The following is a 16,928-nucleotide window of genomic DNA, read 5'->3' as shown; positions in this document are numbered from 1 at the left end:
AAACCTGTCGGATCTTCCGCGTGCTGACCGGCCGCACACAGTTGCGACTCCTGCAAAGTTGGAACGTGCGGACACTCTAATCCGATGTGATCGACGGGTCACAAACACTTCGTTACACTACTGGATGTCTCTGTTGCTAGTGCTGACACACTCGTTCGCCAGTTATGGTACTCCAAGGTCTGTAGCAGCTGGATTCTTCGCCACGTAACAGAAGAATTCCATATGTTTGGCGCTATGAAGGCTGCTCTCTCGGGAAGCAATACGCAGATGTTGGAGAGGTTATTGATGCAGTAAGACGTTGGCTCCGACGTCGACCTGTAGAGTGGTACGATGTGGGCATATAGGCCCTCCCATTAATGTGGCATTGAACAGAGATTATATTGAAAAACAGTGTTTTGTAGCCAAAAGAGTAGGGAATAATATATTGGTATCCTGAATAAAAACAACCCGCTTTCAGAAAAAAATGTGTTGCATACCTTACTGAACGTCCCTTGTTCTTGTATTAACTGTCGCGAGATCTAGAAAAGTTCCAGTAAATGAATGAAGGAGTTCAGTGTGTTGAGTTTGGTCGAACAACTCACGTAGTTGTAATGACTCATTCAAGAGACTTGCTAGATGTGTCGTCCGTAAGTCCATGATCTGTTCCTTCCCATCATTATGGAAGTAAACTATTTCTCTATCTCCAAAATCTCCTTGTTGACGAGATGTCAGATTCTGTTCTTTCTCCTTTCCTATCTACAACACAGTCTTTCTTGCTGAAATTTGAATCTGACATGTAATACGCATCCAACCTGACTGAAATATATTTAGTAGTGAGAACGACGTAAATCGGCTGTCTGCCTCCTTGATACAGTCGTTTAATTTCGTCCAAGACGAGCCAAAATGTGTCCTGTTACCGAAGTGCTATTCACTGTTACGGCAGAAATCACTTTTATACAGAAACAGCCATATACCTATATTGCTGACTTTGGTGAAAAAGTGAGGAACGTAGAACCTGTTATTCCACGTGCACGAGAATATCGTGACAACTTTAGGCACCAATAAATTCAAAATGGTTCAAATGCCTCTGAGCACTGTGGGACTTAAAATCTGAGGTCATCAGTCCCCTAGAACTTAAATCTACTTAAACCTAACCTACCTAAGGACATCACACTCATACATGCCCGAGGCAGGATTCTAACCTGCGACCGTAGCGATCGCGCGGTTCCAGACTGAAGCGCCTAGAACCGCTCGGTCACAGCGGCCGGCTGCTTCGTTAACCCTCACGACTTACTAGTAGAAATTCATCTTTCTTCAGAACGAAAATATCAAGTACATAATTAATGAAGCTTTCAAGGGATTTGGAAAAGCTGTCAAACACTGTTTCCGTGCTCTGTCTAGTTATAGGAACTGGATTCGGAATCTTTTGGAAGAGACAGTTATTTTCGAACCCTCATGAAATGTACCTTAAAAGAAGCAGCTAATCGAAACTTAGAGCGACATTAAATTACATAAAATAAAACTATGTTTGTCACCGGTAAGTTTCTGGTTAAGCTTAAAGGTGGTTTCCAATGATGTTAAACAAAGAGGAAACAAATTTATCATCTCCTCCTTCTTACGCTCACGTAAGAAGTAAATAAAGATACAAACTTCTCAGTGAGAGTAATTTCAGATACCTTTAACTTCTGTGGTTTCTGATTTCAAAATTATGCGACATGCAAACCAGGCGGATCCTCCACAACGAATTCCAAAGGAGGATCGACCCACTTAGTCCTACAATGAAAACTTATAGGTTAACAGAAAAGTGTAAAATACTTTAATGTTACATACTACAGCTCTGCATTGAGCAAAAGCCTTCGTCAGATCTTTTAGTGTGATACAAATCAAATGTAAAGCACTTTAAAAGCATTAGAGTTATTAAACCATTTGTTTGGAATTCAGTTACTTCCGAGTTACAGTAAGTCCTTTTTCTTTTATAAGGCGGGGCCTCGCACACATCAGATTTGTGTGGAAGGCGATCTGTCAGATTTGTGTGGAAGGAGATCGCATATCAAAAAAGTTTAGGAATTACTACTCTTCGGTATGTGCATAAATGTCTACGTGATAGCAACTGAACTACCTGTTGGGCGCAAGTGCACTTGTTAAAATTAAAATAATAAAGAAACCTAAACTGCAGACAAGAAAGATATAATTATGAAGTTTATTGAAAACTTTGTTCCTTCAAGCAATACAAAAAAATGGCTCTGAGCACTATGGGACTCAACTGCTGAGGTCATTAGTCCCCTAGAACTTAGAACTAGTTAAACCTAACTAACCTAAGGACATCACAAACATCCATGCCCGAGGCAGGATTCGAACCTGCGACCGTAGCGGTGTTGCGGTTCCAGACTGCAGCGCCTTTAACCGCACGGCCAATTCAAGCAGTACAGAAATATTCGTCATCTCGTAACGCTGTAACGACCTTCTGGATGAATTTATTTCTGAAACAAGCTATTAAGTCGTTAGAGATTTATGACAAACGAAAATAGCATGTTTTGTAAATGTATCTGAAAGTTACACGGCGGTGCAGTGTACCATAAGCGGGTTATTCGCATTTTTCGTAGCTATTTCATTACGTTTATCCATAATGACGAGCCGATATACATTAAATATCCTCTCGCTAGAGACACTAGTGAGGGACATCATCATCTTTAAATACGATCTCTTATCTAGTTCCGAGTGTTTAAAATATTTAACCAAAATAAACATTTTAATTGTTTACAAATGCGTCGTTTCACACATATGGAAGTGCTTACCTTACTGTACGCTACATTCTCAGCACAGTGTTCCTGTACGTGGTACACTAATGCCACAAGCTCCAATAAATTCTCCTACGAAATTTTACTCCACTACTTTGCATATTTTCTTCAGAGGATAACAGGAAAAGATACTCAACCTAAAATTCAAATATTGGGACGCTGCAAAGTCATTTGGTAACTCTCTGGTGGCAGGTTGTAATATGTAACTCTAGGCAGCTAAACAGCCTGTTAAAACTGGTCAACAAGCTGCATCAAAATAGCGTCAATATTTATTCATTATCTAGACCCACCGCGTCAGACGGTTGAAAGCTGCGGGGAGAGCTACATTCAAAAATTAAAACATACAGGTCACACTGAAGTGAACATTTGGCATACGAAAAGTCCATTGGACCTTAGCATGGATTCTTTTCTCTTTCGTTACGAAGTCACACGTGTCTACGTGTGATACTTCTAGTGTCGCAAGTAGTGTGCAGCAATAGTAAAATAACGTCAGATAACATTCTTCTGAAACATGTGACGCATTTGGGAGGGATTACATGAAGAGCAACACTCGTGCATGATACTTATCTTCTTGAAAATAATTATTAGAAATCGAAACGTGCTTCTGTCTATTTCTGACTGCTAAAGCTGTTTATATTGTTAGACATCAGTGGCATCGCTAGTTGAACGCTGTAATTTCGCAGAAATCGTGATGAAATTTGAAACAGCACCATCTCCTACCGTTATTAAATAGGTTTGCGTGAGGAGTGATTGATCCAATGCCGCTTCATAAAAAATGCAGGTCTAAATTTCAGCCCAAGCATCTAAACGTAATCTGTCAGCAACCTCGAGTGACGAAACGTGGAAGGCAGACCATTTCACAAGTGACGTCTCTCCTCAACTCGGCCTGTGTAGTGCAATATTCAGCATGTTAGCCAGTGGAGACAACCCTAGTGAAATATGCACAAAGCTTGCCGTCGTCTGCAGTCGTCTGTCCTCAATCGCCAGTACGTGCCCACTTAAGAAGAGACAGGCCATTGCCTGCTCCAGCAAACGCAACAATAGACACGAAAAGCAAGGGGCAACCGTATGATCAGTCCTTCACGTAAATCTTTTTCTTGTATGATATAGTAAGTGCGTAAGAGGTAACTGCGACTTAAGATTTTCTGTAGAAGCCATTTTCAAGTACAGTAGATTTCATTATGCTCTATCAGTAACGGAAAAACACCAAAGAAATATCAGTTACTAATGTTCAGCTGCTACTGCCTTTAATGTGTACAGCTTGGTTACAGAGAGCGCAGTTTACATAAATTACAGGAAGACGATAACTGTCGGCATGTAATCAGACATCAGTTAGTAGCAAGGGGTGGTGATCAGGATTTGATCGTGGTCTTTTATGTGGTTATAGGAAGTGTAGGCAGTGAGCGAACGCGTCTGGCTTTACAATAGAGTATATTATGATACTCAAAATGGATCAGTGACGTCTTGGCCACTCATAAACAATTCGCTCTCGTGGCTCAGAGAAAGTCCGTTGCTAAAAGAAAATAAAAGTGAAAGAAATAATGAAAAATTCGAAGTAAAGCCCCAGATTAGTAATATATAGAGGAAAGAAGAGACTTGAAGCGTTTCAGATGTGGTATAACAGATTGTTGTCGAGAATTAAGCGTACTGATAAAATAAAAAATAAATTCGTCCGCAGAATCGGCGAGGAATCTAATATCTAACAAACACTGTCTATAAGAAGAGACAGGTAGATAGACCATCTGTTAGAATATCAGGTAATAATTTGCATGGTAGGCCTGCTAGATGGAGACGTAGATGGCAAAAACTGTAGAGGAAGATAAAGATTGAAATATACCCAAGAAAGAAACCAAAACGGTGGGTATAAGTGTTGCTCTGGGATGATGAGGTCGGCGAACTTATACGTTTGTGACTATTACAGCGCCATCTATCACAATGCGAAAAAAGTGCTCCAACTAAAACATTCATATTTGTTTACGTACTACACGGATATGCAATAAAAAATGGGGGTTCCTATATTAAAAAACGCAGTTAATATCCGTTTGACCTATGGCAGCGCCATCTAGCGGGCCAACCATAGCGCCATCAGGTTTCCCCCTTCAAGCTAGACGAGTTTCGCTCTTTGTAGTTTCTTCGTTTGATGCTTATTTCGTGAGGTATTTGGCCCGGTCACTATCAGTGGACCACCCTGTATATACCCAAATGCTAAAGACACACAATGTCTGAACACATGTTATCAAAAGTGCAAGCCACGCGAACTCTTAAAATAATTATGATTATAAAAAGACGGTGAAGAACATATTGAGAACGGGAGTAGGAGAATGCAAAGACAGGATATGGGAAGCAACTATGTCAGTGTGGGCCAGAAAAGCCATTCGCAGAATATGTATAAGAATAATGGAGGTTTCGTTTGTCAGCTCACAGCGCAGTCCGATCGGAATATTTGCTCCGTCTGGCGTTCGGCAGGAAAGCGTTCATTTACACTGCGTTTCCACGTAACCGGAAGTCTTCGACCAACGTAATAAATAAAGACGCACGTGTTCCTGGTGCCCATAGAGTTCCCTGCTTGCGAAATGTCGCTCCTTTGCTTCAGTAGACGCTTCGTCTGCTGAAGGCATGAATACACTGATGAGCCAAAACATTATGAGCTCTGCCCACCGGGAGGTGTTGCGGGCATGTGACGCTGTAAGAAAAGAATGTAAGCAGAAGAGAAACGAATAGACAGTCATTATAACAAAGGTACGGGCCGCAAATGCGAAAATCAACTGATAAAAGTAGTTCTGACAAATGAGACATTGTTGCAGTGCTGCGGCTGGAAAGTAGAGTCTCTGACACGACGAACCTGGTCGCCCGTTTGCGTACTACTTTCGTGAGCACCTACGGAAGGTGGTTGAAGGAAGGTGAAATAACGAGTAGCCCATGCTATTGGACGACCACGTCTCACCACAAAACGTAGACGTCGGAGAATCCCCCGATGTGTAAACCAGGATAGACAGCGATCTGCGGCAGATCTGACGACAGGGCACAATGCTGGTGCAGGCACAAGTGTTTCGGAGCACACCGTTCAAAAGCTATTGTTGAACATGGAGCTCCACATCACACGACCACTATGTGTTCCTGTGTTGAGCCAACGACATCGTCAGCTATGATTACAGTGGGCACAGCATCTCTCAGTTTCCACCGTGGATCAATAGAAACATGTCGCCTGTAGAATGAATCGCATTTCTTGCTACACCAGATCGATGGTTGGGTCCTTACACGCCGTCATTCTGTCGAATGGATGCACGAAACATACACGACGCCACAGATGCAGGCTGGTGAGAGCAGATTTATGCTATGAGCTTTCATGGGATCTGTGATGGCAATCGAAGGTATCATGACAGCAATGAACTAAATGAACATTATCGTGGACCAGCTGCATCGCTTCATGCTAGGAGTCTCCCCCTACGGCGATGACATCTTCCAGCAGGATAACTGTCCGTGAGGCAAGGTTGGAATCGTGCTACAGTGGTTTGAAGGGCATTATAGTGAACTCACATTGATATCTTGGCCAGCAAATGTGCCTGATCTCTACCCACTGGAACACATATCTGACACCAGCTGTGTGCCCGTAAACCACTATCCCGTAATTTGCGGGAGTTAGTGACCTGTGCAAAGGCATCTCGTGCCACATACTTCTGGAATCCTGCCAATGACTTACAGAGTACGTACCAAGCAGAATCGCTGATGCACTGCATTTTTACTGTGGACCAACGTGCTATTAAACAGATGATCACAATGTTTTGGCTCATCGGTGAAGAGACGTAATGCAAGTTAGTGTGATTAATGCTTATTGCCATACATACGAGCTGCACAGCTCTCGCCACTTAAATAGTCTGTGTGGGGAATGGACATGCATCCTTGAACTTGCTACTTTAACGTGTCAGCTCAACACCGGTGACTCGGATCTGTGCTGGAACCTCCCTTGAGTCTCCCCTTTTTCCCACAAATTTATGAACTTCCCGTCCGGTCATTAAAGTGTCTGTTCTCCTTCTGTAGTCTTGGCGACTGTTACACAATACACTGGTTGTAGAATATAAGTCACGTGGTACGAATATACAATACTGGCCATTAAAATTGCTACACCAAGAAGAAATGCAGATGATAAACGGGTATTCATTGGACAAATATATTTTACTATAACTGGCATGTGATTACATTTTCACGCAATTTAGGTGCATAGATCCAGAGGAATCAGTACCCAGAACAACCACCTCTGGCCGTAATAACGGCCTTGATGCGCCTGGGCATTGAGTCAAACAGGGCTTGGATGGCGTGTACAGGTACAGCTGCCCATGCAGCTTCAACACGATACCACTGTTCATCAAGAGTAGTGATTGGCGTATTGTGACGAACCAGTTCTTCGGCCATTATTGACCAGACGCTTTCAATTGGTAAGAGATCTGGAGAAAGTGCTGGCCAGGGTATCCAGAAAGGCCCCCAGAGACCTGCAACATGCAGTCGTGCATTATCCTGCTGAAATGTAAGGTTTCGCAGGGATTGAATGAAGGGTAGAGCCACGTGTCGTAACACATCTGAAATGTAACGTCCACTGTTCGAAGTGCCGTGAATGCGAACAAGAGGTGACCGAGACGTGTAACCAGTGACACCCCATACCATCACGCCGGGAGATACGCCAGTACGGCAATGACGAATACACGCTTCTAATGTGTGTTCACCGCTATGTCGCCAAACACGGATGCGACCATCATGATGCTGTAAACAGAACCTGGATTCATCCGAAAAAATGACGTTTTACTATTCGTGCACCCAGGTTCGTCGTTGAGTACACCATCGCAGGCGCTCCTGTCAGTGATGCAGCGTCGAGGGTAACCGTACCCATGGTCTCCGAGCTGATAGTCCATGCTGCTGCAAACGTCGTCGAACTGTTAGTGCAGATGGTTGTTGTCTTGCAAACGTCCCCATCTGTTGACTCAGGGATCGAGACGTGGCTGCACGGTCCGTTACAGCCATGCGGATTAGATGCCTGTCATCTCGACTGCTAGTGATACGACGCCGTTGGGATCCAGCACGGCGTTCCGTATTACCCTCCTGAACCCACCGATTCCATATTCTGCTAACAGTCATTGGATCTCGACCAACGCGAGCAGCAATGTCGCGATACGATAACCCGCAATCGCGATAGGCTACAATCCGACATTTATCAAAGTCGGAAACGTGATGGTACGCATTTCTCCTCCTTACACGAGTCATCACGACAACGTTTCGCGCGGTAACACCGGTCGAATGCTGTTTGTGTATGAGAAATCGGTTGCAAACTTTGCACATGTGAGCACGTTGTATGTGTCGCCACCGACGCCAACCTTGTGTGAATGATCTGAAAAGCTAATCGTTTGCATATCACAGCATCTACTCCCAGTCGGTTAAATTTCGCGTCTGTAGCACGTCATCTTCGTGGTGTAGCACTTTTAATGGCCAGTAGTGTATAACCGTCACAAGTAAATGTGATGAGTTGTGAGAGCATGCGAGATGCCTCATAGAGCTCTTACGGAAGTGAAAACAACAAAGAAACCGGTGCGAACTATATTACAACGAAGGAATTCAAGAGTCAAAACTTCCAAAACGGAACGCAAGCGGCATAACATGTGATACTTGGGTAGTACAAATAGGATGTACTTACGTCTGGAGTACCGTCGTTACACGTCGCTTTTGTTAATAGACGTAACACCACGATACAGACGCAAATTTGAATACAGCATACAGACACGCCACTTGCCGGACGCACAGTTCATAATTTTGTGAAAAAAGTGAGGCATGAGGGAAATTTGAACCCAGATTTCCCGTTTCGCAGTGCAACTCCATGAGCACGTGACCACGGCACCACGGTCAATCAAAGTCACTCAACATCGCGTATCTTGAGCTTGGATAGTTTCCTTTTTCTTTCGCAGTTCAGTACAGCTTCTTCCCGTTTTCATGTTTGATCTGTGTTCAGTTTTTGACGGGCTATCCATCTACATCTACATCTACATCTACATTTATACTCCACAAGCCACCCAACGATGTATGGCGGAGGGCACTTTACGTGCCACTCGCATTACCTCCCTTTCCAGTTCCAGTTGCGTATGGTTCGCGGGAAGAACGACTGCCGTGCGCGCTGGACTCTCTCTAATTTTACACTCGTGATCTCCTCGGGAGGTATAAGTAGGGAGAAGCAATATATTGGATACGTCATCCTGAAGCACATCCTCTCGAAACCTGGACAGCAAGTTACACCGTGATGCAGAGTGCCTATCTTGCAGTCTGCCACTTGAGTTTGCTGAACATCTCCGTAACGCTATCACGCTTACCAAATAACCCTGTGACGCAACGCGCCGCTCTTCTTTGGATCTTCTCTATCTCCTCCGTCAACCCGATCTGGTACGGATCCCACACTGATGAGCAATACTCAAGTATAGGTCGAACGAGTGTTTTGTAAGACACCTCCTTTGTTGATGGACTACGTTTTCTAAGGACTCTCCCAATGAATCTCAACCTGGTACCCGCCTTACCAACAATTAATTTTATATGATCATTCCACTTCAAATCGTTCCGCACGCATACTCCCAGATATTTTACAGAAGTAACTGCTACCGGTGTTTGTTCCGCTATCATATATTCATACAATAAAGGATCCTTCTATCTATGTATTCGCAATACATTACATTTGTCTATGTTAAGGGTCAGTTGCCACTTCCTGCACCAAGTGCCTATCCGATGCAGATCTTCCTGCATTTCGCTACAATTTTCTAATGCTGCAACTTCTCTGTATACTACAGCATCATCCGCGAAAAGCCGCATGGAACTTCCGACACTATCTACTAGGTCATTTATATATATTGTGAAGCTATCTTACCACAAAATCTGTGGGGGTGCGATGAGGAGTTTCCCTTTTAAGGAAAGCGGTACTCTGACTTTTGCCATCTTCATTAAATATCTAAATTTCAAGTAGGAAACTATCTATACTTTTCATCCAGCTCGCTCGGGTATGGGACACATCATAAGTCGGAATCGTAAGTACTACTTGACATGACAGTTAAACATACACTGATTAAAAATGGTTCAAATGGCTCTGAGCACTATGGGACTTAACTTCTGAGGCCATCAGTCCCCTAGAACTTAGAACTACTTAAACCTAACTAACCTAAGGACATCACACACATCCGTGCCGGAGGCAGGATTCGAACCTGCGACCGTAGCGGTCGCACGGTTCCAGACTGAAGCGCCTAAACCGCTCGGCCACACCGGCCGGCGACAATGATTAGCCAAAACATTACGACCATTGCCCAACGCGATGTTAGATGCTGTCTGGTGGCTTCTGTAACAAAAGTATGGAAGCGGAACAGACACGGACGGGGAACACCCTAGTCAAGACATGAACTGTAAATGGGGGAATCCATTGAGATAAGCGACATTGAAAAAGGGCACATTATTATTGTTTCGAAAACGGCGAGGCTGGTTGAATTTCTGAGTGCTACTGTCGTGAACATGTATGGAAAGCTGTAGAAGGACAGTGAAACTAACCACTAGGGGCTAAATGGCTGGACATCCATGACTCTTCACGGAACGTAGGGTTCGGAGGCTTGTCTGCTCTGTAAATTAGGATAGATGATGATCTGTGGCATCTGTGCCGAAAGAGCACGACGCTGGTGTGTGCACAAGTGTTTCGGAGCACAGACTTTTTCGTACATTGTTGGACACGGAGCTACGTAGCAGGCCATGTCTACGTGTTCACATGTTGACCCAACGACATCGCCAATTACGATTGCAGTGGGAACGGGACCATAGGGATTCGACCGTCGATCAGTGGAAAAGTGTCGGCTCTTCGGGTGAATCACAGTTTTGCTACACTAGGTCGATTGTCGTCTCCACAAACTCCATCATCGAGGCGAATGGCGTCTCGAGACGTGCAGCGCGCCACGGACGCAGGCTGATGGGAGCTGTATTATGCTATGGGAGACATTCTCCTGCGTTTGCATGTGACCTGTGGTAGTAATCGAAGGAACGCTGACAGCTACGAACCACCTGTATCCCTTCATGCATGGTGTCTTTCCCGACGGCAATGTCATCTTTCAGCAGCATGATTGTCCGTGTCTCGGAGCCAGAACCGTGCTACAGTGGTTTGAGGAGTATTATAGTGATGTCTCGCCTGATGTAAATTCTATGGAACCCATCTGGGTCGTTATATGGCTCCATCACCACATACGAAAATCAGCGGCCCGTTAGTTACGCGAATTACATGACCTGTACGTAGACATCTACCTCCACAAACCTACCAACAAGTTGTCGGATCCCTGATACTCAGAATCAGCAGAATCAGTGACGTATTTCGTTTCAAAGATGGACAGACAAGCTATTAAACAGGTGGTCATAATGTTTTGTCTCACGAGTATGTACACACATTTACACTGAGATCAAGGTATTCTAGGTTGTGAAGGCAACATGTTATTCTAGGACAACTGCGAATATGGTTTCACATAAGGTTGAGAAGTTTTATAGCTCAATGCAAGTGCATTTTTGTGCTGTTAGACTTTAAAGGTGAGCCAACAACTAGACAGTTATGAAAATAATGGAACCAATGCGCTGTCGACGCAAATCATTACGACCATCTGCTGATATCCGGAATCGTGCTGTTTCCTGCGCTTCCCACAGTTGTTCCAGGATGTGTGGCTGGTTGTCTCGTACAGAGATCACGGATGTTCAACTGTCTTACAATACAAGGAATTTTTAAAGGGTAAAGAAGTTCTTTGAAGCCATTGGCGTGCTCTTTCAAAAATTTGCTGTTCTTCTTGTTGTAAGACAGCGAAAGCGATCATTATGTGCTGAAAAAGGTGACTTCGAAGGTGCATTCGTAATGGAATTGATGAAGTGTGCCTTCCACTATAATAAATGTTTGTGGAGAAAGCCTGGGAAACCTTCGCTTGAGCATAACGTTAACGCAACTACCTTCTGTTCTTCGCTCACTACTTGTAGAGACTTTGTTCTCCTACGTTTCTTGCAGGCCGCCGACGCCAACTAGACCATCAAGAATACGCGAGTCATCGGGGATGATCACCGGTCAGTAATCTGCGGACGCGCAATATGAATTCTGTGCAATAAATAGAACAATTTTCTGACAGACCTTCTCTAGTGTGGGTCCCGCCACACACGTCTGCTTCCTTTTAGTTACTTTAGTTATTTGCAAGTTCTGTGCATCACATCTGCGATATCTCTCAAAGACGTAGAACTTGTAATAAAGCTCACAAATATAATACATGATATCACTGGAAATGTGGCTAAATGATCCACACTTACGCGATGTGGCTTTACTTTAACCTTAACTTACATTTAAATTTAGGAACTGAACAACTCCCTACCGAACACCCCCCCCCCCCCCCCCCTCACAAATGTTACTCTGTTCAGCAGTTCATCAATGGAGTAGTAGTTGTCAAGCAGAAATGATGTAATGATAAGTTCTGACAGCATCGTCGATAGCTGCAAGTTGTAATTAATGTAGTGCTGTTATTTCAACTAGTTTTATATTAAACAGTTTTATGACTTACGTTATCATGACGTCATGCGAATTCCAAGGAATATAAATATGCTTCCACGAATTATGACGGTGTCTGGGATGATGGTGTCTAGTAGAGTACGATCTTTCAGGCATCGACATAATCTCTGCAAGCTTAAATTATTTCCTTCACCACAGCATGACACCGACACGACGTAATTTTAGCTACTATGAAGTGTAAAATTAGTTGAAGAACAACACAAAATCAGATGCTGTAGTCATATCATGACGACGAGGAACCCGTCGAAAGCTTGAAGCATCTTTTACGCCTAACGCTACTAGGAAAACTATAGAATTTTGTGCAAGAATTTCGATACAATGTGATTATTGTGCTCTTTCAGAGGAATGATTGATATTTTCTCCGTTGATATCCTGGTTGGTATAGGGGCGAAGTGTATGAAACGTGTTCGATAAGTAAGAATTGAATATATTTCTCGAATAGAAAAAAAAGTTTATATGTATTGAAGCTACCGTCGCATTTTAAGTGAAAATATTGTGGTACAGCCACGTAATATGCATAATGTTCCAAATATTAGGGGCATTAGGTTTTGTACACTTCTTACGCGCGTTCCTATTGATAATGCCTTGACCAAACGTACTCGGAATCATTCTCCTGTTCTTCAGGTGAAAAACGTTTTCCGCCCATGTGCCGCATTAATATGGTGAAAAGAAAGAAGTCGTATGGTACTAGGTGGGTAGGACGAGCCGAATGGAACACAATATACGAACGAAAACTGTTGCGGAGCGCCACTGTTTTGCGTGCGGTTTGTTGGCGAATGTTGTCGTACACTGAACCCCCTTTTTAATATCCGCCCGTTATTCTTGTTTCGAATAGTCATAAAAAGCCTTTTGATGATCTCGCGTTGTCTTTCGATATTTATGGAGTCAAATTTCCATTATGAAAAATTCTTCGTTAGTCCCAGAACATTGTCGGTATACAGTGTTGGGTTTCATTATTTTACTCCGTCAGGAGCTAACATGCCACCGCTACAATGGCTGCCTATTCTATTTCAGTGTGTAATGGACCGCTCAGATTTCATTTCAGACTACAACAGAGTTAATTTCCCTATCCTTCGGCTAGGAAAAGCCATATAGATTGAAAGTGACTCGTTTTGGACTTTATCATTAACACAGAGGCTCAACGAAAAGAAAAATAGAATGTAACATTTCACATCGGCCACCCTGTTGTTTCTCATACAGTAAGATTCAGAAATAACTGTTCCCCAGGTTAAATTTTTTCGTAATATTTGTTTTTAAGATATTTCTTTCTCCTGAAATCATTCTATACGAAAAGGAGCGCCGGCTCAGTTGTGTAAATAACTGCTGTAGGAATTCGTTCTGCTGTTGTTATAGTAACAAACGGATCTGAAAAAAATATAAAGTGAAGAAAAAAAATGTTAAATATTTTTTGCATAAGATGATACTCTCGAAATTTGCAATTCCGCAGAAGTAAAATAAGCGAAGTGAAGCAGATACAACCTTAAAGATGATACCGGTTAGCTGTTAACATGTACAGTCATACTCAAAAGTATCCGAACGACCTGAATTGCATTTCGCCTGATCCGCATGCAATCTAGCAGGTCCTCTAATCGCTCCTTGGTACAGTCGTTTGACTATTGAAAATGGTTCCAACAAATCACCACTAGAAAACACTGCTCTGTATCGCAGTAACTCAAGATGTAAAGTAATACCACGATGCTACACATATCAGGGAACACCTTATCACAGATAAGACTGTCCTTAAGGCTTGTAAGGTTAAATTTATTACAATAAATGACATACCTGAAATGTTACCACTCTCATTATTACGTCAGATAGGTAATGCACGTAGTAAGTTCGTCGTATTCATGATTTCCTCTTCAAAGTAACATACAGTACTTATTATTTAACACAAAATGACATTAAAAATTTAAGCTATTCACGAGCAGTTAGTTGAGAATATGTATGAACTTCAAATGATACGACTAACCTTCTCGTTCTGCATATGGATTCAAACCCAGGTCAGGCAGACTAAGCAAAGATTTCGTGACTGACGCAAACTAACAGTCATTCCTGATTAGGCATACAGAGAGTGATATACCTCGATTTTAGACAGTATCAGTTAGCAAATATCAACTTTAAATTACATAACGCAAACATTTTTAACGGACGTGAATTCCTCCCCAGCATCTCTTGTCCCTGTAAACGAACTACGAGAGATGTTAAATATTGCTTCTTCACAAGTAACTTACTTGAAATGCCGTGAGGTAAAGCTTTGTGTTGGACAGGAATTCGAACCCAGAACCTAATCGGATTGATATCGAAGCACAACCAACTGTGACATATCGGATTTTCTCGGCAGTAGCTAGATGTTTTAACTGAAATGACGAGACGAAACATTAATTTTTTCCTTCCCAGGACTCCAACTCGGCACCTGTCGCTGTTATATTCTAGAGAAAACGAACGTTAAATGTGGGTTTGTTGCACCAGCAGCGACATGTGAGCATGTTTGAACTAGAAATAATATGACGAAAAGTTCAGTGCTCACTGGGAATAGAGCCCCACGCATATCGTTGTTGACTACACACAAAGAGACTTCATCTACCGAATTTTTCTCCACCAGCAGCTCGGAATAACATCTTGAACTTACAGTGATCTCGCAAATAGTTCTGTGTCGCACTGGGAGTCAAAAACGTCAGTTATAGTTAGTGTTGACAACGAATGAAAAAACATTAAAAATCAAAATTATTATCCACCAGCAGATAAGTGTTCCCATGCTAGAGCTTGATAATACATAATGAAATCTTTACTGCCGGGCCAGGATTCGAACCCATTCACGCGCAATATGTGGAGATGTTAAGAAATCTACAGTTTTGGACAAACAACAAATTGTAGCCGAGCTGTATTGTCATGAAGGGATCAAATTCCGCGTTAAGGGCGGTATGAGTTGCATTCTCAGTTCAGAAACAATTTTATCGACATACAGAAGCTCAGATAAAGGATGGAATAAGTGTCCTGTGAACCTACATAGCGTTTGTTTCGTCACTAGAAATAAATAACTAGTATAAGGAAGGTTATTGGTGATAGAGTATCTACATGTCGCCACTCCAGACCTTATTGTGGTTCAACCTAACGTGTACTTGTCAGAGAAGGAACATCATCTTTAATGTGAATTTCAGACCACACTGCCATTATTTCTTCTTCACTTGGTGTAGTCAGAAGAGAATGGAACCTTTCTCTTCCTATCTAAAATCATTGACAGAAGTGGAAATCGAACCCAGACCATAGGTATAATAACCTACCATGTCCAACAGACCACCAAACCCTCTTTTCTGTGACTCATTTCTCTGTCGTAATGCCGTTGCGTCACACTGGATGAGAATTCTGACACACAGGCTCCCTGTAGTAATTTGCAGCATGTTCAGTAAATTCATTTACTTGGTTGACCGAATCACCATGAACTAGCTGCCTCGGCTACCGAGTGCATACATTCGACTCTATTTTGTAATCACCGAAATAAAATCACGTAACTGCCACCTACACAGAACTGACAACAGTGTAGGATGCAGAAATTTAAATAGGAAGTGTTCCTTTCCACTTTAGCTATTCTATTGCGCTATCTGTTTGTAAAAAACGTCGTGCAGCGCAAAAGAAAAGCTGTAACTGTTTCTCTCATTGTCAGAAGTCTAGACCCGGCCATTTGCATTATCTCGCAGCGCTGTGGTATGCAGAAGTTCTGGAGGAATTGTTTTTCAGCTCTGGAGCTGTTCTATGTGTCAGCTAGTAGCATAACGGTAAGTGTCGTGCGCCATAGATAAGATGTCGCGAGTTCGAATACATTTACTGCTAAAGTTTTTTAAAACGCAATTCTGCTGTCTGCTGAAGTTACCAGTCTAATGGAACTTTGAACATAATTCCCTTCACTTCTCAACCCAAAATAGTCGCATGTGGAAAAAGGGCTAACTTCTGTGACATTTTGTTCTTTTCAGGTTTAATAGACAGCCAGGCAGCAGGTAAATCACTCTCTGTATGCCTAATCAGGAATGACTGTTAGTTTGCGTCAGTCACGAAATCTTTGCTTAGTCTGCCTGACCTGGGTTTGCATCCATATGCAGAACGAGAAGGTTAGTCGTATCATTTGAAGTTCATACATATTCTCAACTAACTGCTCGTGAATAACTTAAATTTTTAATGTCATTTTGTGTGAAATAATAAGTACTGTATGTTACTTTGCAGAGGAAATCATGAATACGACGAATTTATTACGTGCATTACCTATCTGACCTAATAACGAGAGTGGTAGCATTTCAGGTATGTCGTTTATTGTAATAAATTTAACCTTACAAGCCTTATGGACAGTCTTATCTGTGATAAGGTGTTCCCTGATATTTGTAGCATCGTGGTATTACTTTACATCATGAGTTACTGCGACACAGAGCAGTGTTTTCTAGTGGTGACTTGTTGGAACCATTTTCAATTGTCAAACGACTGTACCAAGGAGCGATTAGAGGACCTGCTAGACAGCCGCGATATGCTGGTTCCATGCGAATCAGGCGAAATGCAGTTCAGGTCGTTCGGATACTTTT

The 16,928-nt window shown here is 42.6% G+C and overlaps 1 protein-coding gene across 1 annotated transcript in view; it reads left to right on the top strand.

Moving 5' to 3' along the window:
* Positions 1–16,928, top strand: part of LOC126471361 (uncharacterized protein CCDC198-like) — a gene marked incomplete at its 5' end in the record, with an annotated part of 95,332 nt that overhangs the window by 43,222 nt on the left and 35,182 nt on the right. The window lies entirely within an intron of this gene.

Source organism: Schistocerca serialis, chromosome 3 (assembly GCF_023864345.2).
Source record: "Schistocerca serialis cubense isolate TAMUIC-IGC-003099 chromosome 3, iqSchSeri2.2, whole genome shotgun sequence".
NCBI classification, from domain to species: domain Eukaryota; kingdom Metazoa; phylum Arthropoda; class Insecta; order Orthoptera; family Acrididae; genus Schistocerca; species Schistocerca serialis.
The sequence above is the reverse complement of the archived record's forward strand: the minus strand, read 5'-3'. Positions and strand labels throughout refer to the sequence as shown.